The sequence below is a fragment of the Centruroides sculpturatus genome, unplaced genomic scaffold (genome assembly GCF_000671375.1).
Source record: "Centruroides sculpturatus isolate CEXI.00-Female unplaced genomic scaffold, Cexi_2.0 scaffold38, whole genome shotgun sequence".
Lineage (NCBI taxonomy): Eukaryota > Metazoa > Arthropoda > Arachnida > Scorpiones > Buthidae > Centruroides > Centruroides sculpturatus.
In genome coordinates this window covers 404978-427747 of record NW_019384306.1, presented here as the reverse complement: position 1 = coordinate 427747, position 22770 = coordinate 404978, and positions in this window count along the sequence as shown.

The following is a 22770-nucleotide window of genomic DNA, read 5'->3' as shown; positions in this document are numbered from 1 at the left end:
TGCCCGTCGCTCAGGGGTTTGACTAAATAATACTGTAATTTGTCAATAATTTAATTGTTAAGTATAAGTTTTCAGGATTTAATTCGTTTTACTACGATAATTTTTAACAGGTACTCTGTACAGTTATTTACATTAGCCATGAGTAAGAGCGTATAAAATATTACAAGGACGTGACCGGAAACAATAAATCCTGATAAATTATGTAAAAATATTAAATCTATATGAACACGTAAATTAAAATAAAAGATTTTAAAGGTTAAATGTTTAATAATTTAATTAATTTCTAAAAATGGGTAAACGAACACGAATTGTACATCAGTGAATTTCCACTATTTTCTCATTTAGATTTTTAGATATTTGTGCAGAGTTGTAAAACACGTAAAATTAGAATAAATATCATTTTTATTTTATTTTATTTTAAAATATTTTCTCTTTTGTAACAAAAATTGAACGAAGTTTTATATGTATAAAGTATCAAAGTATCAAGGGAAATAAAGTTTATGTAAAGTATTCTCTCCTCCCCGAGTACACGTTCGAGAAATATGCTGCAAGAAAATGAAATTTGTTTCTGATTTATTCGTAGCTAATGAGAGAAAATTCACAGATTTGTAAAATTGCTCGGGGTGAAGTCAATACGCCTTTTTTTTTATTTTAACATAAGCGAGTGTCTTGAGGAAATTTTCATTTTTCTTCCCTTTTAACTGAGATAGTGAATAATAAAACAATTAAAGATAACAATTTCTTCTGGTGTATTTCTAAATCTGGAATGCGGATTTAAATTTAAAACATAAGATTTGCATCTTTTAAAACGAAATAAAATTAATTCAATTAGTTTTAATAGAAGAAACACATTTCGCTTCCTGTTTGAAACAGATCTTTTGTTGTAATATAAATGTGGCTGCATTGGCAACACTCCCCGGGGAAGGTGTATATACAGTGAAGAAAATCAGTTAGAGAAGCCATGTACTATGTTAAGTGCAAGCTATTTGGAAGGTGAAACTCTAACATTAATAAAGGAAACTCACTCCAGTTAAATTGCCAAAAAAATATTTGTGCTTTTAACTTTCAAGTCTTGTTTAGTTTGGGTAGAAAATTAATCCGGGTGAGGAATAATTAATAAAAAAAATATTCAGTAATTCTTGATGAGATAAGGCAATGACAACACATACCAAAGGGGGCGACTTTCTATGGTACACTGGTCCCTATTTAGGTGTTAGGCACGTGAAGAAAACCCGGTAACTCCACGAGGCCTGCATTCAGTGGTTTTATCCGTTCAAGAACGTTGAAAACTATATATAAACTAACTCTTCGTGAAATTCTATATTTATAAACCGAGATTTCATTAAGTCGAAAACAAAGTTTAAAAAATTAAAGGAAAAAGAACAGGTTGGTAGAAGAAAAATAAACTGAAACAAATCGTATGACGTAACAATGACGTATTGTGTGTTTCATCTAGAAAAGTGACGTTATATCCCCGCATCCGAATGACGAGACAGGAACCAGCCGAACTAAAAATAGAAAAAATATTGTTAACGTTCGATATGGTAGAAGTCATGTCGATGCGAGTTTCCTTTACGACTTTCTTTTTTTTTTTTCTGTTAAGAAAAGATATTTCTTATAAAGTAAATAATTTAAAATGTCTAGAGAAAAATTTATATGTATTTCTTTTTAAAATTTAAATTAAGACGTATTATTATTTTTGCCTTCAGGTCAATAGCGAAGATCAAACTAGAAAAATTTATTTTAAAGTTTTTCTTTATTAAACATTTCTCATATAAAGCGATTAAATTTGAAATTCGAGGCGTAAATCACAGCGAGTTAAACAAGTTTCAATTGTGTTAAAAGATTAAAAATTTCTAAGAAATTTTCTATTTTTAATGTTAAAGTCGTAAATATTTTCTTCTTCGGAGAATAAATACATTTTGTTTGATATTTTTTAAATTTATAAATGAAAAAAGAACACATTTTTCTTTTCTCTTTTTTTTTTAAATTTTATTCGTGAGAAACTTTATTTTAATGAAATTAATCTGAGAAATTATCAATGCAACAATGCATTTTATTTTTTTTAATGCTGATATTTTACAATGAAATTTTTCTTTTTTTTTGTCTAGATATTTTAATTAATTATTTTTTAAAACATTTTCCTAAAATTCCTCTTTGCTACTTTTGATACGACTAATTGCATTTTACTTTTTGATTTTTTCGGCTCGTAATCATAGATTTTACCCGAACTTATCGTTAAAAACTTAAATTTTTTAAACTATTAAATCGATTTTTTTTTGGTTTTTACAATCTCTCTATAGCAGGTACAGAACCTTCAATAACGGCCACCTCTAAACAGCGGCCATTTTTTCAGAAAAAAATTTTTTTAATAAAAATCCATACAAAATAACCTTTATATAGCAACCATTTTTAGAATTTTATTGGAACAAAAATGCATATAAAATAACCTCCAAACAACGGCCACATTTTATATTTCCATCAGTGGTCGTTGTTCAGGAGTTTGTATATATTAATTAGAAAATGTAAACTTTATTCTGTGTAGTAATATATATACTAAATTAAAGTTAAAACTCGATATATCGCCTCCATAACTAGCAATAAATCGAATGTGGCGTTAAACCGAAGTATAATGCCACAAAAAAATGAGATGTATTCACAAGTTCGATAACAATGACCTTTGAATCAAATATTTATTAGTTCATAAAGGCTAAAGCCTTATTTTTTTAAGATTTAAGAGGAAAATTCGATCGTAAATGTTCATTGGCGCTCTATAAGGGTGCACTATAGAGGGTGGCGCTATATCGAGGTTTCTCTTCTGTCATTTAATACATAAAATTACGAAATAGGTTTTAGAAGAATTTCTCACGTATAATTTTTTTTAAAGAAGAATTTTTATGTTTATTATTTTATAAAAAAATTATAAGGATTTTCAGTTACTTAATAAATTTCCTAAATTTAAAAATCGTTATAAAGATCGTTAATTTTTATTAAGAAAATTATAATAACTTTATAAAAAAAATTAAAGATAATCTACTTTTTTCGTTATACGTATTTTTTTTATTTTAAAAAGATTATTTAATTTATAAAAAAATGATAAATGTATAAAAATAAATATATAATTAAAGAGTTCTTAAAAAATGCAGGATAAAATTTAGTAAAGCGGATAAGAAAAATGTCATAAGAGGATAAAAAGTAGCCAATAGAAAAATGCTGACGTTAACAAAAGAAATAGTGAAGTCACAGATTTGAAAAAGCGGAAAATTGAGCATTTATCAGTGGAAATGTCAACAATACCGTGTAGTTTTCTTTATAATATCTAATTCCATTTACATAATTCGAGGTCAAAAATAACTTTTAAATAATAATCGGAATATTTTTAAAAGGTCAAATAAAATATTACTTTCTTTTACTGTTTTCATTAATTTATATACTGTATATAAGTTGACTTAAGGTATCATTCATAAGAACATTTGATGACTGCCCCCAGAACAATAGTTCCAATTAAAAAAATCAACAGATAATCGTATAAAAAGTACTACAAAAACAATAACTGTAATAAATACAAACGCAAAAAATAAAAGAAAAATTACTCTGAAATAGCATAAATTACTGTGGAACCTCCGTACAGCGGCCATTTCTTACAAAAACTTCATATAAAATAAACCTGCAAACAACGATCATTTTTTCAGGAAGTATATAAGTTTATTATTTATATGTGCAATTATATATATATAAATTATATATAACGATAAATTCACAAAAATTTCAATTATATAAAGTACATAATGTATTATTCTTTCAAACTTAAACAATATACAGCTAGATTTTTGTTTACATTATAAAAAGATACTTTAAAAACAACTCAGAAATATTTATGTATATTACAAAAGCGTTTAAAGAAGACAAAATTCAGATATTTCTAATATATTTTTGTGATATATCCATGAGTTTTTGATGTATGTACATTTTTTCTTTTATTTTTTTTTATTGAAAATTCGGAACAAGCTTACATCTATCTTCAACTCTACTCACTTGTCAAAAGTGGATACAGTCGAGTGGACCCCCGACTGAATCACTGCAAGTATTCAAACACGAATGGTCAAGACATGTATCTATTGAAAGACAGTAAAAAACAGCTTCTTTATTTATTGTATTCGGGTAAAGCAACGACGTTCCATTTATTAGATTGGTAACGTTATTGATAGAAATTGTTTCATTGTCTGTTCTCTATTTAAACTGGACTAACGAATATTCTTCTATACAAAAGACAAATATTTTGTTTTATTCCTCATCTACTGGCATTGTTTTTGTCGTTTCATAAATCTCACAAGCCGTTAACGAGTTTTAAGTTACTACAGATCAATTATTGAATTAAATTTGTATAAATGCCAGCAATTAATTTGACTTTAACTGTAGATCTTACCGAGTTTTATTATGCAAAAAAAAAAAAAAACCCGAAACTTTTCTTAGAAACTGTACAGTCAAACACACAAATATTTAATTATAAAAATAGAAAAATAATAACATATTCCGAACATAGAAAGAATAACAATTATCTTAGAAGGAGAAGTATCGTATTTACATGCTCAGCTGTCGTTTTAGAAGCAGGAACCCCGAAAAAATTCTAAATTTAGATAGACTTTTGCGTGTTTTGTATATGTATTAAGCAGATTTTTAGTAGCTAAGTTCGGCTTGGTTTTCTGCCTTTAACAACAAAACCACTTATATAAATGACTTTTCATGGTAATATCCAATTTTGAATGCTTCAGATATACTCTAATATTGTTTTTTTAATTCATATAAAACAATATAATCGTTACTTTTTAATCAGATGTTATATAATCATGCATGGATTTAGGGGCTGCATCCCCTTTTAGGAGTAACTCAGGTAGTAAGAAACTTTTTAAGGCATATTGTTTCCTTTCTAAACCCCTCTAAAGATTTTTGGGTTGTATTTAATATACAACATTTTCAACAATAAGATTTTAGATATTATAACCGTCTCTGCCACCCTTTTAACTAATTGAATAATCGAATATCATCACAAAACAGGGGAAAACAACTTAAAATATTTATTTAGAATTGTAGTAATTATGTCATAGATAAATTTTATTTGTTGCCAAGCTCTATTGGAAAAATAATTATTTTAATTTTGAAATCTGTAATGGGAAAGAATCATTATTTTTCGTCGGATTATCGTAAAGTTGTTAAATAGAGTTTAACGACATTCATTCATCAACATAAATACGCAAGATGTTGGCAGTTTAATCTCTTGTACGTTTATTTCACTCGGAAATTGCTAAATTATTTTTAAAAAGTTATAATTAATAAGATTCTAATATAACAAATAAGGAAACTGTAGATTGACAACGCAAATCATTCGGTATCTAAAGTCAAACTTGGATGTAGTTCCATGGAAGTATATGGGCTCTAACAGCAATTCTAGTGTCACGTCAATGTTCGTGACAGATTCGAGGAGTGTCCTTGTGTCAAATAATTGCTTTAGTCTAAAACCCAATAAGCACTACCAATCCCTTAGAAATACTCGATTCAGCATATAAATGAAGGAAAGATTCCTTTACAGATTCTTAGGAAAATTTATATAAATTACATTCAAAGCCGTAGAAAGATTGTTATGGAAGTTATGTAACACTTAATAACGGTTAATAAATTGCTGCTTCGTGTAAAATATACTCGTATATCTTTGAAATATATTATTTAAAAATTATAAGGAGGCGAAAATAAGCTGAAGCTCAAAGCCCAAAAGTTTACACACTTAATTTATAGGAGTAGAAAACACTAAAAATCCCCAAGTTTTTTCTGGATCGAAGAAAATCCCCAGCTCTTCCTTACTCAACGGTCCTGATTTCATTGTACACAAACACTGGCAAAATATACCATTCAGTCGAGGAGAATTATTTTTGTACGGATACATTCAGTATTTGTTTAGAGTAATAAATTAAATTAAATGTAATTAATTAGCTAATATATATTTAAAAAAATATATTTCTCATAAAAATATTCGAATAATTAACAGAACGCAGCGTAAGCAGCGTAAATATGATTATGGAAAGATAATTAGCCTGTATTAATTTTCATTCTTCAAACAATTAGTAAAGAGTTTGTCGTTTTATCGATTTTATTCTCGATAAAAATCGCACCAACGTATAAAAAATGTAAAAGATAATTGAAAGATATACAGCGAAACAAAAAAAGGTTCTAGAAAGTTGACTGTTGATCGTAAAATTCAGTCGTACTGCCAGTAGTTGCTTCGAATTATCTACAGAAAAAAAGATCAGTCGTTTTATCTGCGACTGTTGATTTATCTGTTATTGTCAGCAGAGTTCGTAAGTCCTAAATAGGTTTTTGTGCAACATATATTATCTTGGAGTCACTTTTTTTTGTCATTTTAACTGCTTAACTTTATGATAAATGTATTATATAATGTTATATATCCAGTAGTTTTCCTAAGTAGTCGCGGGTTCGTGCCCTAAATGGAGTTTTTTGAGTGTTTTCTTCACTTGTATAACATATAAATAGGAACCAGTTTCCCATAGAAAAAAATCACTTGTGTGTTGTATTGCTCTATTTCATCAAACCAAACCTTTCTGAGTAAAGGGCAATCGATTTAAAATTAATAATTACAGAAAATGAAGGGAAAGATTTATCTATATTTATAAAATACTCATAAGAGTCATAACTGAAAGCAATAACATTTTAGAAAATTGTCGTATAACCTAACACATTGCTATTTTTCCCATTAAAATGAAAATTATGTGCTTGTTATTCTTGCACAAAATAAATTCCCTTAAGGTAAAAGTTCATGCCATTCAACGTCCTCTCTTCTTTCCTCATATCATTTGTGATAGACATCAACCGATATTAAATTTCTCATCATGCTGTGATGATGATGTTATAACTTAACAGTTTATAACAGTCTACAGTCAACAATAAGTTAAAAAATAATAAAAAAAATAAATACCTTGTGGCAAAATTAACTTGTATAAAGGACCAAATATAAGTTTTATATCTTCTATCATTATGATACTATTCAAAATAAAGGGCACTTACGTAAGAGTTATGATTCTATGGATAATAAAAGATAAGCTAAAAAGTCTTCGATTGTTCTTGATTATTTATCGATTAAGGAAGTAATACTTAAGGAATTTAAGATAAAAGAGAAATAAACAATTTTTTGTTTGACGAAAAATATAACGTTTCTTTGTAATCCACAAGAGAATGAATACAAAAACAAATGTTATTTCACCTAAGGGTGTTTTTCTTGGGAAATTTTTCCTTAGTTTCTGACATGAAACCTAGAAAGGAATCCACATGTAATTCTCAGAATAAGTCTCCAAGTTAAAACATTAAATCCTCAAAATAAAAAAAGAAAAATCAGAAAACAGATTGATAGTCCCCAAGATCCTTTCATAATTTATGGAAATTATAATTTATAATATCCTTTATAAACAATAACTCAGTCTATAATTTTCTGTAGAAACAATATAAATTTCAATAAGAAAGCTTATGAAATATTAATGCAGGGTCAAAATTAGAGAGAATTTGATAAAGTAGATTAAACTCGATAATCAGATCGATACAAATGAAATCAACGAAACAAACTTTAAATTAAAAAACATAAAAATTCGTTTAATATAGGATATTAGATGAAATATCGATCAGCCACTATGCAGTGGCAGTATTCTGAATCCCCAATGGATCCTATTCAATTCATTCGGTAATTCTCTATTATTCAATACGTAAAAATGGTCAAAATAATTATGGAAATAATAATNTGCAAATTTTCAATATGGAGTTAATATTATATTATTTGAATTACTGATGCTTGAATTAAAAGAAAAAATTAAATTTTAAAAATAAGGATTATTCTTTTTATTGTTTCAAAAATTCGTGTAAAATTTTTTAAATATATAAAATTATTGAAAATAAAGAAAAAAATAGATCAACTAGTACGAAAAAATTCGAATATAATAAGAGTAATAATGGGGAAATCTGATTAAACAACTCAAAACCATGCCAGATGTTTTTAATGTTTCTTTGATGTAACAACGTTTCGTGACTGTCAAAAAACTCTTATAAAAAATGAAATTACCTTTTCAACAAATAATTTGATTTTAGAATAAGAAAATTAAAAACATTTACGTAATATTCGAATAAAATTTAAATCACTAAATCCAATAATCTAACTCGAAAAGTTAATCCAAAGATTAAGAAAAATTGTAAACTTTTCTTTAAATTTATAGCAAATGAATTTTATTTTATAGAGCTATTATTTAATTATTCGAATTTTTTATAGCGTTAACGAGTAATTCCATTATAAGGGACATCTCATCCGGTTTTATCCACTTAATGAATCCTTAAGGAAGCGCGTCACACCTTGCTTTTCCACGCGCAACAACTTCCCCCCCCCAAATTTAGCGCATTAATTAAACAGATTTTTTTCTTTTCAGTTATTCGAAATTAATGTCACATTTTCTCTTTAATTTAGATTTAAAGACGGTAAAAAAGATAGTAAGTAGCAATACGAAAACAATTAAAAAGACGTCACAATAATCATCTTCACTAAGTACTTTTACAACCCACAACTTTGACCATAAACTGCACAAGAAAACACATTATGCAAGTTTAATTGCTTTCTATCATTTGTAAGTGTGCGAAAGTAAACTTTTTAGTTAAACTAATTTTATTTTGTGGGTTACAGCTATAATGTAAAGCGCGTTATGTCAAATTTAACGAATGGAGATTATATTTAAAAAAAAAAAAAGAAAACTCACACCATGATATGATACAAGACAGTTCTCCAGCCTCGTGGTCTTTCCAAAAAGTTATATATTCTCAACTGAAATTTTCTATATCTAGGGTCGCGTGGCCTGTGTCTGCACGTGATGGGTCGACCCAAAAGACTCATTCGCGGCTGATGAAATCTTTGTTTGCCATCTTCTAGTTCGTGTAATTCCACCGAAACGTTCAATTCTCCACAATTGCTACTACTGCTACCATCCCATTTTTTGTTTAATTCGGGGCTGGCCGACTGTCGACCGAGCAGCGTGTATAGCCATTTGCCTGGCGATGACATCTTGTTCTAAATACTCCCTATCACCTTTGGGAAATGTTCCAAAAACCACCGTCATAGTTCTCATGCACGCTCTCTCTCTATCATCTGGTTTCCTCTTCCACTGGCTGCTGACGTCACCCGTTTCTCTCCACCAATTGCTTTCGATCCAGACGGAGCACAATGCTCAGGTTCGCATCAAAATTTATTTGGCAATTAGAATTTTCACTTGGCTTTTTAAATATTCAATTATGAAAAAGGATTCTTCCGATCGGCAATTTCTTTAATTATATCTTTAAATTTATAATTAAGCTTGTTTTTATTAAATTTGCATTATTTAAAGCTTATAATAAGCTGATTCTTTAAATTCAATCGAGGATTTGAGAAGTATTTTCACGAATTTTTCTATCCGCTTATTTCTTTTAAATGTCTCTCTTCTCGTATTCTATTTACGTTTATTCTATAAATTTAAATGTGTTGCTTAAACGATGATATCATCTTTTAAAATTAGATAAGATTACGTGAGATGAAAGAGGAGGTTATGTAGACAGCAAGTTTCTGAAAGATTTTCTATCTCAGATTGCTGGATGTTCGTCTTTCCCTCAATACAAAAATCGATGGCACAAAGTTGGAGATGTGCTTCAACAGATTACAAACTTTTTCAGTTGTTTCTTTAAAATTATAAAAGCTTTTATAAAGTAAAATGCAACGATTCGGTTAGGAAACTTAAATAAAATTATATTCTTTAACGAAGGTGACCGCCAGTGACAGGGCATTCTTTAACGAAGGCGACCGCCAGTGACAGGGCTTAAAACCACTCAACACTGATAGTCGCGAGTTCGCGCCTGACCACTTGCAGTTTTCGGGTTTTTTTAACGTGTCTAGCATCTAAATAGGAGCCAATTTCCCATAGAAAGTCCCTCCGGAAGGCATCCCCTTGGTAGATTGCCCTCGTGTTGCGTTGCCTTATTCCATCAATCCAATTCAATCCTCTAATAACGAATGCCATTAAAATGCTTGCGAAACGACAGTATGGATGAATAAGTTAAGGCAACACAACACACAGACGATCTGACAAGTGGGATCCAGTGTTCAATGGTTTTATCCATTTGGCCACTGAAGGACCGAAACGACATTATCAAGAAGAACGAACTCATTAGAAAATTCATAGCATTATTATAATATTAAAGTGCATTTGTTAGTACAGAGTATCAAATGCTCTCGAGCTACGGATTATTCTCAAGATAAGCTGTAAACATTGAATTGCAATATCACAAATGCTGATAAACGAATGTAAGATTTAACTTCTTGGTAAACTAAACACGTACTGAACAATTTAGAAAAAAATTTGAAGAAAAATTTCAAAAATATATTCGAAGTTTTCTTGTATTTTTGTATAAAAATACATAAAGAATAGAAAGCCGAGGAACTAAAAGTGCAGATTCGAATAAAAAGTCTATAGGTTATTTGTGCTTAAAATATGCCTTTTGTAACCGGAAGAAAAAGCATTTTTATGCTACTATATGAAATTCTTTCAGCATCAATGACATTCAAGAGTTTCACTTTGTATGAAGTAACAGTTGAAACTAGTAGATGTTGACAATGCATTTCTTAAAGTCGGATCGAGTCCGTTTTCGACAGAAACTTTAAATTTTTCAATAGAATTTGCCATCATTCCATACATCAAAAGTGACACGTAAGAATTTCGATATTATTTTCTAAACACATTTTTCATACATTATCGTACAAGCAAATATATTGTTAACATACGCCATGCTTGTACACACGTTCTTCCAATGGAAATTCGTCAAATCAGCAATTTGTTTCATCATTTCACCATTTCTTCATTAGAAAAAACAAACGAAAATAAAATATTCTTCAATTTTAGGAAAATTTAAATCATTCTGGAACGATTTTTTAATGTATTAACTGGCTGAAACTAGTTAAACATTTAAAAAAAATTAGATTATTATGCTCTATTTTCAGTAGCAATATTCTAACCTTTATCTCTGAAAAACAGAATTACTATTATTATTAAAATTAGTAAACAAATTTCTATCTTCATTAATTTTATAAATAGAAAAAAATGTCGCATTTAATACAGTCAAACCTCCAAACAACGGCCACCTCCGAATTACGGCCATGTTTCTGTCGAGTGCCCGTCGCTCAGGGGTTTGACTAAATAATACTGTAATTTGTCAATAATTTAATTGTTAAGTATAAGTTTTCAGGATTTAATTCGTTTTACTACGATAATTTTTAACAGGTACTCTGTACAGTTATTTACATTAGCCATGAGTAAGAGCGTATAAAATATTACAAGGACGTGACCGGAAACAATAAATCCTGATAAATTATGTAAAAATATTAAATCTATATGAACACGTAAATTAAAATAAAAGATTTTAAAGGTTAAATGTTTAATAATTTAATTAATTTCTAAAAATGGGTAAACGAACACGAATTGTACATCAGTGAATTTCCACTATTTTCTCATTTAGATTTTTAGATATTTGTGCAGAGTTGTAAAACACGTAAAATTAGAATAAATATCATTTTTATTTTATTTTATTTTAAAATATTTTCTCTTTTGTAACAAAAATTGAACGAAGTTTTATATGTATAAAGTATCAAAGTATCAAGGGAAATAAAGTTTATGTAAAGTATTCTCTCCTCCCCGAATACACGTTCGAGAAATATGCTGCAAGAAAATGAAATTTGTTTCTGATTTATTCGTAGCTAATGAGAGAAAATTCACAGATTTGTAAAATTGCTCGGGGTGAAGTCAATACGCCTTTTTTTTTATTTTAACATAAGCGAGTGTCTTGAGGAAATTTTCATTTTTCTTCCCTTTTAACTGAGATAGTGAATAATAAAACAATTAAAGATAACAATTTCTTCTGGTGTATTTCTAAATCTGGAATGCGGATTTAAATTTAAAACATAAGATTTGCATCTTTTAAAACGAAATAAAATTAATTCAATTAGTTTTAATAGAAGAAACACATTTCGCTTCCTGTTTGAAACAGATCTTTTGTTGTAATATAAATGTGGCTGCATTGGCAACACTCCCCGGGGAAGGTGTATATACAGTGAAGAAAATCAGTTAGAGAAGCCATGTACTATGTTAAGTGCAAGCTATTTGGAAGGTGAAACTCTAACATTAATAAAGGAAACTCACTCCAGTTAAATTGCCAAAAAAATATTTGTGCTTTTAACTTTCAAGTCTTGTTTAGTTTGGGTAGAAAATTAATCCGGGTGAGGAATAATTAATAAAAAAAATATTCAGTAATTCTTGATGAGATAAGGCAATGACAACACATACCAAAGGGGGCGACTTTCTATGGTACACTGGTCCCTATTTAGGTGTTAGGCACGTGAAGAAAACCCGGTAACTCCACGAGGCCTGCATTCAGTGGTTTTATCCGTTCAAGAACGTTGAAAACTATATATAAACTAACTCTTCGTGAAATTCTATATTTATAAACCGAGATTTCATTAAGTCGAAAACAAAGTTTAAAAAATTAAAGGAAAAAGAACAGGTTGGTAGAAGAAAAATAAACTGAAACAAATCGTATGACGTAACAATGACGTATTGTGTGTTTCATCTAGAAAAGTGACGTTATATCCCCGCATCCGAATGACGAGACAGGAACCAGCCGAACTAAAAATAGAAAAAATATTGTTAACGTTCGATATGGTAGAAGTCATGTCGATGCGAGTTTCCTTTACGACTTTCTTTTTTTTTTTTCTGTTAAGAAAAGATATTTCTTATAAAGTAAATAATTTAAAATGTCTAGAGAAAAATTTATATGTATTTCTTTTTAAAATTTAAATTAAGACGTATTATTATTTTTGCCTTCAGGTCAATAGCGAAGATCAAACTAGAAAAATTTATTTTAAAGTTTTTCTTTATTAAACATTTCTCATATAAAGCGATTAAATTTGAAATTCGAGGCGTAAATCACAGCGAGTTAAACAAGTTTCAATTGTGTTAAAAGATTAAAAATTTCTAAGAAATTTTCTATTTTTAATGTTAAAGTCGTAAATATTTTCTTCTTCGGAGAATAAATACATTTTGTTTGATATTTTTTAAATTTATAAATGAAAAAAGAACACATTTTTCTTTTCTCTTTTTTTTTTAAATTTTATTCGTGAGAAACTTTATTTTAATGAAATTAATCTGAGAAATTATCAATGCAACAATGCATTTTATTTTTTTTAATGCTGATATTTTACAATGAAATTTTTCTTTTTTTTTGTCTAGATATTTTAATTAATTATTTTTTAAAACATTTTCCTAAAATTCCTCTTTGCTACTTTTGATACGACTAATTGCATTTTACTTTTTGATTTTTTCGGCTCGTAATCATAGATTTTACCCGAACTTATCGTTAAAAACTTAAATTTTTTAAACTATTAAATCGATTTTTTTTTGGTTTTTACAATCTCTCTATAGCAGGTACAGAACCTTCAATAACGGCCACCTCTAAACAGCGGCCATTTTTTCAGAAAAAAATTTTTTTAATAAAAATCCATACAAAATAACCTTTATATAGCAACCATTTTTAGAATTTTATTGGAACAAAAATGCATATAAAATAACCTCCAAACAACGGCCACATTTTATATTTCCATCAGTGGTCGTTGTTCAGGAGTTTGTATATATTAATTAGAAAATGTAAACTTTATTCTGTGTAGTAATATATATACTAAATTAAAGTTAAAACTCGATATATCGCCTCCATAACTAGCAATAAATCGAATGTGGCGTTAAACCGAAGTATAATGCCACAAAAAAATGAGATGTATTCACAAGTTCGATAACAATGACCTTTGAATCAAATATTTATTAGTTCATAAAGGCTAAAGCCTTATTTTTTTAAGATTTAAGAGGAAAATTCGATCGTAAATGTTCATTGGCGCTCTATAAGGGTGCACTATAGAGGGTGGCGCTATATCGAGGTTTCTCTTCTGTCATTTAATACATAAAATTACGAAATAGGTTTTAGAAGAATTTCTCACGTATAATTTTTTTTAAAGAAGAATTTTTATGTTTATTATTTTATAAAAAAATTATAAGGATTTTCAGTTACTTAATAAATTTCCTAAATTTAAAAATCGTTATAAAGATCGTTAATTTTTATTAAGAAAATTATAATAACTTTATAAAAAAAATTAAAGATAATCTACTTTTTTCGTTATACGTATTTTTTTTATTTTAAAAAGATTATTTAATTTATAAAAAAATGATAAATGTATAAAAATAAATATATAATTAAAGAGTTTTTAAAAAATGCAGGATAAAATTTAGTAAAGCGGATAAGAAAAATGTCATAAGAGGATAAAAAGTAGCCAATAGAAAAATGCTGACGTTAACAAAAGAAATAGTGAAGTCACAGATTTGAAAAAGCGGAAAATTGAGCATTTATCAGTGGAAATGTCAACAATACCGTGTAGTTTTCTTTATAATATCTAATTCCATTTACATAATTCGAGGTCAAAAATAACTTTTAAATAATAATCGGAATATTTTTAAAAGGTCAAATAAAATATTACTTTCTTTTACTGTTTTCATTAATTTATATACTGTATATAAGTTGACTTAAGGTATCATTCATAAGAACATTTGATGACTGCCCCCAGAACAATAGTTCCAATTAAAAAAATCAACAGATAATCGTATAAAAAGTACTACAAAAACAATAACTGTAATAAATACAAACGCAAAAAATAAAAGAAAAATTACTCTGAAATAGCATAAATTACTGTGGAACCTCCGTACAGCGGCCATTTCTTACAAAAACTTCATATAAAATAAACCTGCAAACAACGATCATTTTTTCAGGAAGTATATAAGTTTATTATTTATATGTGCAATTATATATATATAAATTATATATAACGATAAATTCACAAAAATTTCAATTATATAAAGTACATAATGTATTATTCTTTCAAACTTAAACAATATACAGCTAGATTTTTGTTTACATTATAAAAAGATACTTTAAAAACAACTCAGAAATATTTATGCATATTACAAAAGCGTTTAAAGAAGACAAAATTCAGATATTTCTAATATATTTTTGTGATATATCCATGAGTTTTTGATGTATGTACATTTTTTCTTTTATTTTTTTTTATTGAAAATTCGGAACAAGCTTACATCTATCTTCAACTCTACTCACTTGTCAAAAGTGGATACAGTCGAGTGGACCCCCGACTGAATCACTGCAAGTATTCAAACACGAATGGTCAAGACATGTATCTATTGAAAGACAGTAAAAAACAGCTTCTTTATTTATTGTATTCGGGTAAAGCAACGACGTTCCATTTATTAGATTGGTAACGTTATTGATAGAAATTGTTTCATTGTCTGTTCTCTATTTAAACTGGACTAACGAATATTCTTCTATACAAAAGACAAATATTTTGTTTTATTCCTCATCTACTGGCATTGTTTTTGTCGTTTCATAAATCTCACAAGCCGTTAACGAGTTTTAAGTTACTACAGATCAATTATTGAATTAAATTTGTATAAATGCCAGCAATTAATTTGACTTTAACTGTAGATCTTACCGAGTTTTATTATGCAAAAAAAAAAAAAACCCGAAACTTTTCTTAGAAACTGTACAGTCAAACACACAAATATTTAATTATAAAAATAGAAAAATAATAACATATTCCGAACATAGAAAGAATAACAATTATCTTAGAAGGAGAAGTATCGTATTTACATGCTCAGCTGTCGTTTTAGAAGCAGGAACCCCGAAAAAATTCTAAATTTAGATAGACTTTTGCGTGTTTTGTATATGTATTAAGCAGATTTTTAGTAGCTAAGTTCGGCTTGGTTTTCTGCCTTTAACAACAAAACCACTTATATAAATGACTTTTCATGGTAATATCCAATTTTGAATGCTTCAGATATACTCTAATATTGTTTTTTTAATTCATATAAAACAATATAATCGTTACTTTTTAATCAGATGTTATATAATCATGCATGGATTTAGGGGCTGCATCCCCTTTTAGGAGTAACTCAGGTAGTAAGAAACTTTTTAAGGCATATTGTTTCCTTTCTAAACCCCTCTAAAGATTTTTGGGTTGTATTTAATATACAACATTTTCAACAATAAGATTTTAGATATTATAACCGTCTCTGCCACCCTTTTAACTAATTGAATAATCGAATATCATCACAAAACAGGGGAAAACAACTTAAAATATTTATTTAGAATTGTAGTAATTATGTCATAGATAAATTTTATTTGTTGCCAAGCTCTATTGGAAAAATAATTATTTTAATTTTGAAATCTGTAATGGGAAAGAATCATTATTTTTCGTCGGATTATCGTAAAGTTGTTAAATAGAGTTTAACGACATTCATTCATCAACATAAATACGCAAGATGTTGGCAGTTTAATCTCTTGTACGTTTATTTCACTCGGAAATTGCTAAATTATTTTTAAAAAGTTATAATTAATAAGATTCTAATATAACAAATAAGGAAACTGTAGATTGACAACGCAAATCATTCGGTATCTAAAGTCAAACTTGGATGTAGTTCCATGGAAGTATATGGGCTCTAACAGCAATTCTAGTGTCACGTCAATGTTCGTGACAGATTCGAGGAGTGTCCTTGTGTCAAATAATTGCTTTAGTCTAAAACCCAATAAGCACTACCAATCCCTTAGAAATACTCGATTCAGCATATAAATGAAGGAAAGATTCCTTTACAGATTCTTAGGAAAATTTATATAAATTACATTCAAAGCCGTAGAAAGATTGTTATGGAAGTTATGTAACACTTAATAACGGTTAATAAATTGCTGCTTCGTGTAAAATATACTCGTATATCTTTGAAATATATTATTTAAAAATTATAAGGAGGCGAAAATAAGCTGAAGCTCAAAGCCCAAAAGTTTACACACTTAATTTATAGGAGTAGAAAACACTAAAAATCCCCAAGTTTTTTCTGGATCGAAGAAAATCCCCAGCTCTTCCTTACTCAACGGTCCTGATTTCATTGTACACAAACACTGGCAAAATATACCATTCAGTCGAGGAGAATTATTTTTGTACGGATACATTCAGTATTTGTTTAGAGTAATAAATTAAATTAAATGTAATTAATTAGCTAATATATATTTAAAAAAATATATTTCTCATAAAAATATTCGAATAATTAACAGAACGCAGCGTAAGCAGCGTAAATATGATTATGGAAAGATAATTAGCCTGTATTAATTTTCATTCTTCAAACAATTAGTAAAGAGTTTGTCGTTTTATCGATTTTATTCTCGATAAAAATCGCACCAACGTATAAAAAATGTAAAAGTTAATTGAAAGATATACAGCGAAACAAAAAAAGGTTCTAGAAAGTTGACTGTTGATCGTAAAATTCAGTCGTACTGCCAGTAGTTGCTTCGAATTATCTACAGAAAAAAAGATCAGTCGTTTTATCTGCGACTGTTGATTTATCTGTTATTGTCAGCAGAGTTCGTAAGTCCTAAATAGGTTTTTGTGCAACATATATTATCTTGGAGTCACTTTTTTTTGTCATTTTAACTGCTTAACTTTATGATAAATGTATTATATAATGTTATATATCCAGTAGTTTTCCTAAGTAGTCGCGGGTTCGTGCCCTAAATGGAGTTTTTTGAGTGTTTTCTTCACTTGTATAACATATAAATAGGAACCAGTTTCCCATAGAAAAAAATCACTTGTGTGTTGTATTGCTCTATTTCATCAAACCAAACCTTTCTGAGTAAAGGGCAATCGATTTAAAATTAATAATTACAGAAAATGAAGGGAAAGATTTATCTATATTTATAAAATACTCATAAGAGTCATAACTGAAAGCAATAACATTTTAGAAAATTGTCGTATAACCTAACACATTGCTATTTTTCCCATTAAAATGAAAATTATGTGCTTGTTATTCTTGCACAAAATAAATTCCCTTAAGGTAAAAGTTCATGCCATTCAACGTCCTCTCTTCTTTCCTCATATCATTTGTGATAGACATCAACCGATATTAAATTTCTCATCATGCTGTGATGATGATGTTATAACTTAACAGTTTATAACAGTCTACAGTCAACAATAAGTTAAAAAATAATAAAAAAAATAAATACCTTGTGGCAAAATTAACTTGTATAAAGGACCAAATATAAGTTTTATATCTTCTATCATTATGATACTATTCAAAATAAAGGGCACTTACGTAAGAGTTATGATTCTATGGATAATAAAAGATAAGCTAAAAAGTCTTCGATTGTTCTTGATTATTTATCGATTAAGGAAGTAATACTTAAGGAATTTAAGATAAAAGAGAAATAAACAATTTTTTGTTTGACGAAAAATATAACGTTTCTTTGTAATCCACAAGAGAATGAATACAAAAACAAATGTTATTTCACCTAAGGGTGTTTTTCTTGGGAAATTTTTCCTTAGTTTCTGACATGAAACCTAGAAAGGAATCCACATGTAATTCTCAGAATAAGTCTCCAAGTTAAAACATTAAATCCTCAAAATAAAAAAAGAAAAATCAGAAAACAGATTGATAGTCCCCAAGATCCTTTCATAATTTATGGAAATTATAATTTATAATATCCTTTATAAACAATAACTCAGTCTATAATTTTCTGTAGAAACAATATAAATTTCAATAAGAAAGCTTATGAAATATTAATGCAGGGTCAAAATTAGAGAGAATTTGATAAAGTAGATTAAACTCGATAATCAGATCGATACAAATGAAATCAACGAAACAAACTTTAAATTAAAAAACATAAAAATTCGTTTAATATAGGATATTAGATGAAATATCGATCAGCCACTATGCAGTGGCAGTATTCTGAATCCCCAATGGATCCTATTCAATTCATTCGGTAATTCTCTATTATTCAATACATAAAAATGGTCAAAATAATTATGGAAATAATAATAATAATAATAATAAATGCCTAAAGAAGATTTTATCACGGTTACAGGAATTTCCTCTTCTTCGTTATTTTCATGAGCCATCCAAGAATAGAAAATTAAGAAACTTGTTAACTCTGCAGGAAAAGATTACCATTCTTATTGGCCTTCTTTGATAAACGGATGATTAGAATTTTAAACAAAGACTTAAAGAGATTAATACATTCAAAATTCACTAAATAGAATATGCGAAAAGGAGATTTTAAGAACAATTAGGTCAAACCACAGATGAGAATATTTTGATTGAAAATATAATACTCCAGTTTCCTGAACCTTTCAACTCAACTCCATTAAAAGATTATTTATCTATTTTAAGAATGTTGGCTTATCTTTAATCTTCTCTCAAACTTATAAAAATTGCCTTTTTATTTGTAAGATGGAGTGAACAAAAGAATTTTACATATTGAATTATTCAGGGAGCGAGAGAGATTGGAGAAGTTTGTAAGAATTGTCAAAAATGCAGAATAATTTATTTAGTTTCATGTTTATTTTAAACGAAGTTATATAACATAAGTGTATCGTTTCTTACTTTATAGGGGGTGGTTTTTTAGAATTCTGTTTTTAAAACTATATTGAGAAAATGTAGCTATTCACTTAAGATTCTTGTATGCAATTTAAGATTGTTTTAATGACTTATATCCACCAGTCGTGGGTTCGCATCTGACCGCATGAGTTTTCCAGGTTTCCTTCACGTGTCTAACATCTAAACAGGGACCGGTTTCCCATAAAAACTCTTTCCGGGTGGCACCCCTTGGCGGATCGCCCATGTATGCGTTGTCTTCTACCATCAATTCAATCCAATTTAACGACTTGTAAGCATAAAATTTTGCGCTCACAAGTAAAGTTATACAGAGATAAAAAAACATTAATTACGTAACATCACTAGTAACTTGCTTGCAATTTATTTTAGAAGAAAGCTTAGTTTGTTTCGCCACTTTTATTGTTAACAATTAATGGAATACACAATTAAAGCTATTCGTAGAATAAATTATTTAACACTGAATAGAAAGTGAATAGACGAATGAAAGATAATTCCAGGTCGTGTTTCTCTCTTATCTTTAGTCACCCGAGTGTCACGGTAATTAGTCACCTTAGAAAATTAAACAAAGTCGAGTTGTAATCCTTTCGTTCGATTGAAGACTTTCAAATAAATCGAGAATATTTTAATTGGTTGCTGCTAAAAATATGATATCCTCAGCAGGTTTTTGTTTAGTTTATATACGCGAAAGGGGTAGAGAAAAATCAATTTTTCTCCACCCCTTTCACCTCCAGGAATATGAGAATCTATGGGTAATAAAAGGGGAGGTTACGTTTCAAAAATTGGAGAAAATATAGCTATAATATGGATAAACTACGTAGACAAGCGGTAGAACAAGCACGATCTTGACAGGAAGCTGGAGTTCCCCGAGCTAAAACCAATCGTTTTGTAATTCAAAATGAAAATTGAAGAAAGATGAAATGCCACTTTCAATCTTGCCACAATTTGTTGGAGAATATTCAAAATTTCGTAATAAAGATATTTTAACGCGGATTTGGTTCTTATATTTGTCCATGTTTTTCTTCAGATGTTTTAAATGTTTTATCGTCTTTTATTACGTAAACTTGATTACATATAAGAAAATTTTGATACAGTAGAAAAATATTAAAATCAAATAAAGAATCAGAAATAATACTGTCGACTGTGACGTCATTTTATATCCAGTGATGTCACAACTCGTGACCGCGCGACCGTGTTTATGATACCGAACATGTCGTCATAGCACTATCATAAATATTTCAAAGGACGTATCGATGAATACCAATTTATATCTTCCAAACCTTTTAATATTTAGGTTATAAACTTGTTACTGTTACGAGAATATTATTACTGTTATATTAAACTGAAATTACACAGCATCATTTTATACCCAGGCCGTGGAGAGCTTGTATGGGGAACGGGGGAGAGCGTGCCCTTTTTGCCTTAGAGGGTCCTTTTAGCTAGTTGTTTTTATCAAATGTAATACATAGACTGTTTTCCTGATTCCCATTTCACGATAATACTTGGATACGCTACTGCACTTAGTTTATTATAATTTTTACGCTCAGTAATTTTTAAATTAATTGAAAATAAATTTTTTTTAAGAAAACTTGAAAAATACTGCTACGATGAAGTGTGTTTTGCTCAGAAAAGCGTTTATTTTATTTATTAAAAATGAAAATAAATCGCGTAAAGATCCGAAAATACAAGCATAATCGACGGAAAGTGAAAACGTGACTTTCTTCATAATTAAATACATAGTTTATATAAGAATAACTCCTTTCTTACTTTAAGAAAATAAAATTCTAAAACCTATACTAGGCAAAGATATTTCGAAAATTATAGAAACGTCATACAAAACTCTTAATCTTTAAATTCTCGAGGTAAAGGGAAAAATTCGAATATAAGTTCGAGTTTATAATAAGGAGATTGAAGATAGATTTATCTCTCTATTCAAAACTGAATTTGAGAAGAACCAGGTAAAATTTCTATCGATTACCTCCCTCCAAATCATTATAATCGACTCTAATTCATGTAGTAAGGGAAAAGATTTGCAAGAGCCGATTTACGGGAATAAATTACGGTCCAGATATTTTTAATATCGTTTCTTCCAACATTTTTTAAATTTTTTTAAAAATGAAATAATACAATCGAATGAAATGGCAATTTATTATTAAGAATAATAATAAAATTAATGAAATTTTCAAAGAAATTTACAAAATAAAAATTCCTATTTCCATTACTTTTCATTTAATTTTTGATCATTTTGGAATGAAGCATTTAGAAAAGAGGAGAAAAAATAACAAGTTTGTTTGATAGGATACAAAACGCAATACAGGGGCGATCTACCAAAGGAGATCCTTTCGAGAGGACTTTTCTATGGGAAACTACACCCTATTTGGGTATTATAACGCAAAAAAGGGGCCGGCAAACCACGCGAATAACCCGTTGGCCCGTAACCAACTACCAGTGTTTAGTAGTTTTATTCACTCGGGCACTGGCGAGCGTACGAAAAGTAACAAAAAAATTAAATTTGTTGTACAAATAAAAGGTTAAAGCTGATCGAAAATGTTGTGAAACAATTGGAAGTAACTTACAGTATGTTATTTTCTGTGTGATGTATGATAGGATCGACAGTAATTGACAGTTGTATATTGTGATTAATGGAAAAGAATTATAGCAAAAATCCACCTTTTTTTTCTAAATATTTCAGCTCTTAATGACAATATCGAATTAATCCATAAATCACCTTAAATTAGTGGTGATTAGTATAAAAGTATTCTCGAAAATTTCATTCGATATCGCATTTCCTGATGCTAACATTAGTGAATAACAGAGGTAAATTTACCTATTAGCAAACCGAATGGTAGCTTAAGACCCCGACTATGGAAGGAACCTAAAATCGTTAGGAAAATTTATCACTTTGAAGTTGTAACTTCAAGGGTCAATTAAGGTCCTTCATTTCTAAATTCTCCAATGGGTTAATATACTTATAAACATGATATCATGTTAAGAATAACATTAAATTGCTTAATAATACTTCCAAAAATTCATATATTATATTTATCTTATACATCATTATTTTGATCAGTATTTAAAATTTCTTTTTGCTGATATTACACCTTGAAAGAATGGAAATAAAATAAAGATGAAGGACGTATGAGTGTTACGTAGTATGTGAAGTGAAGTT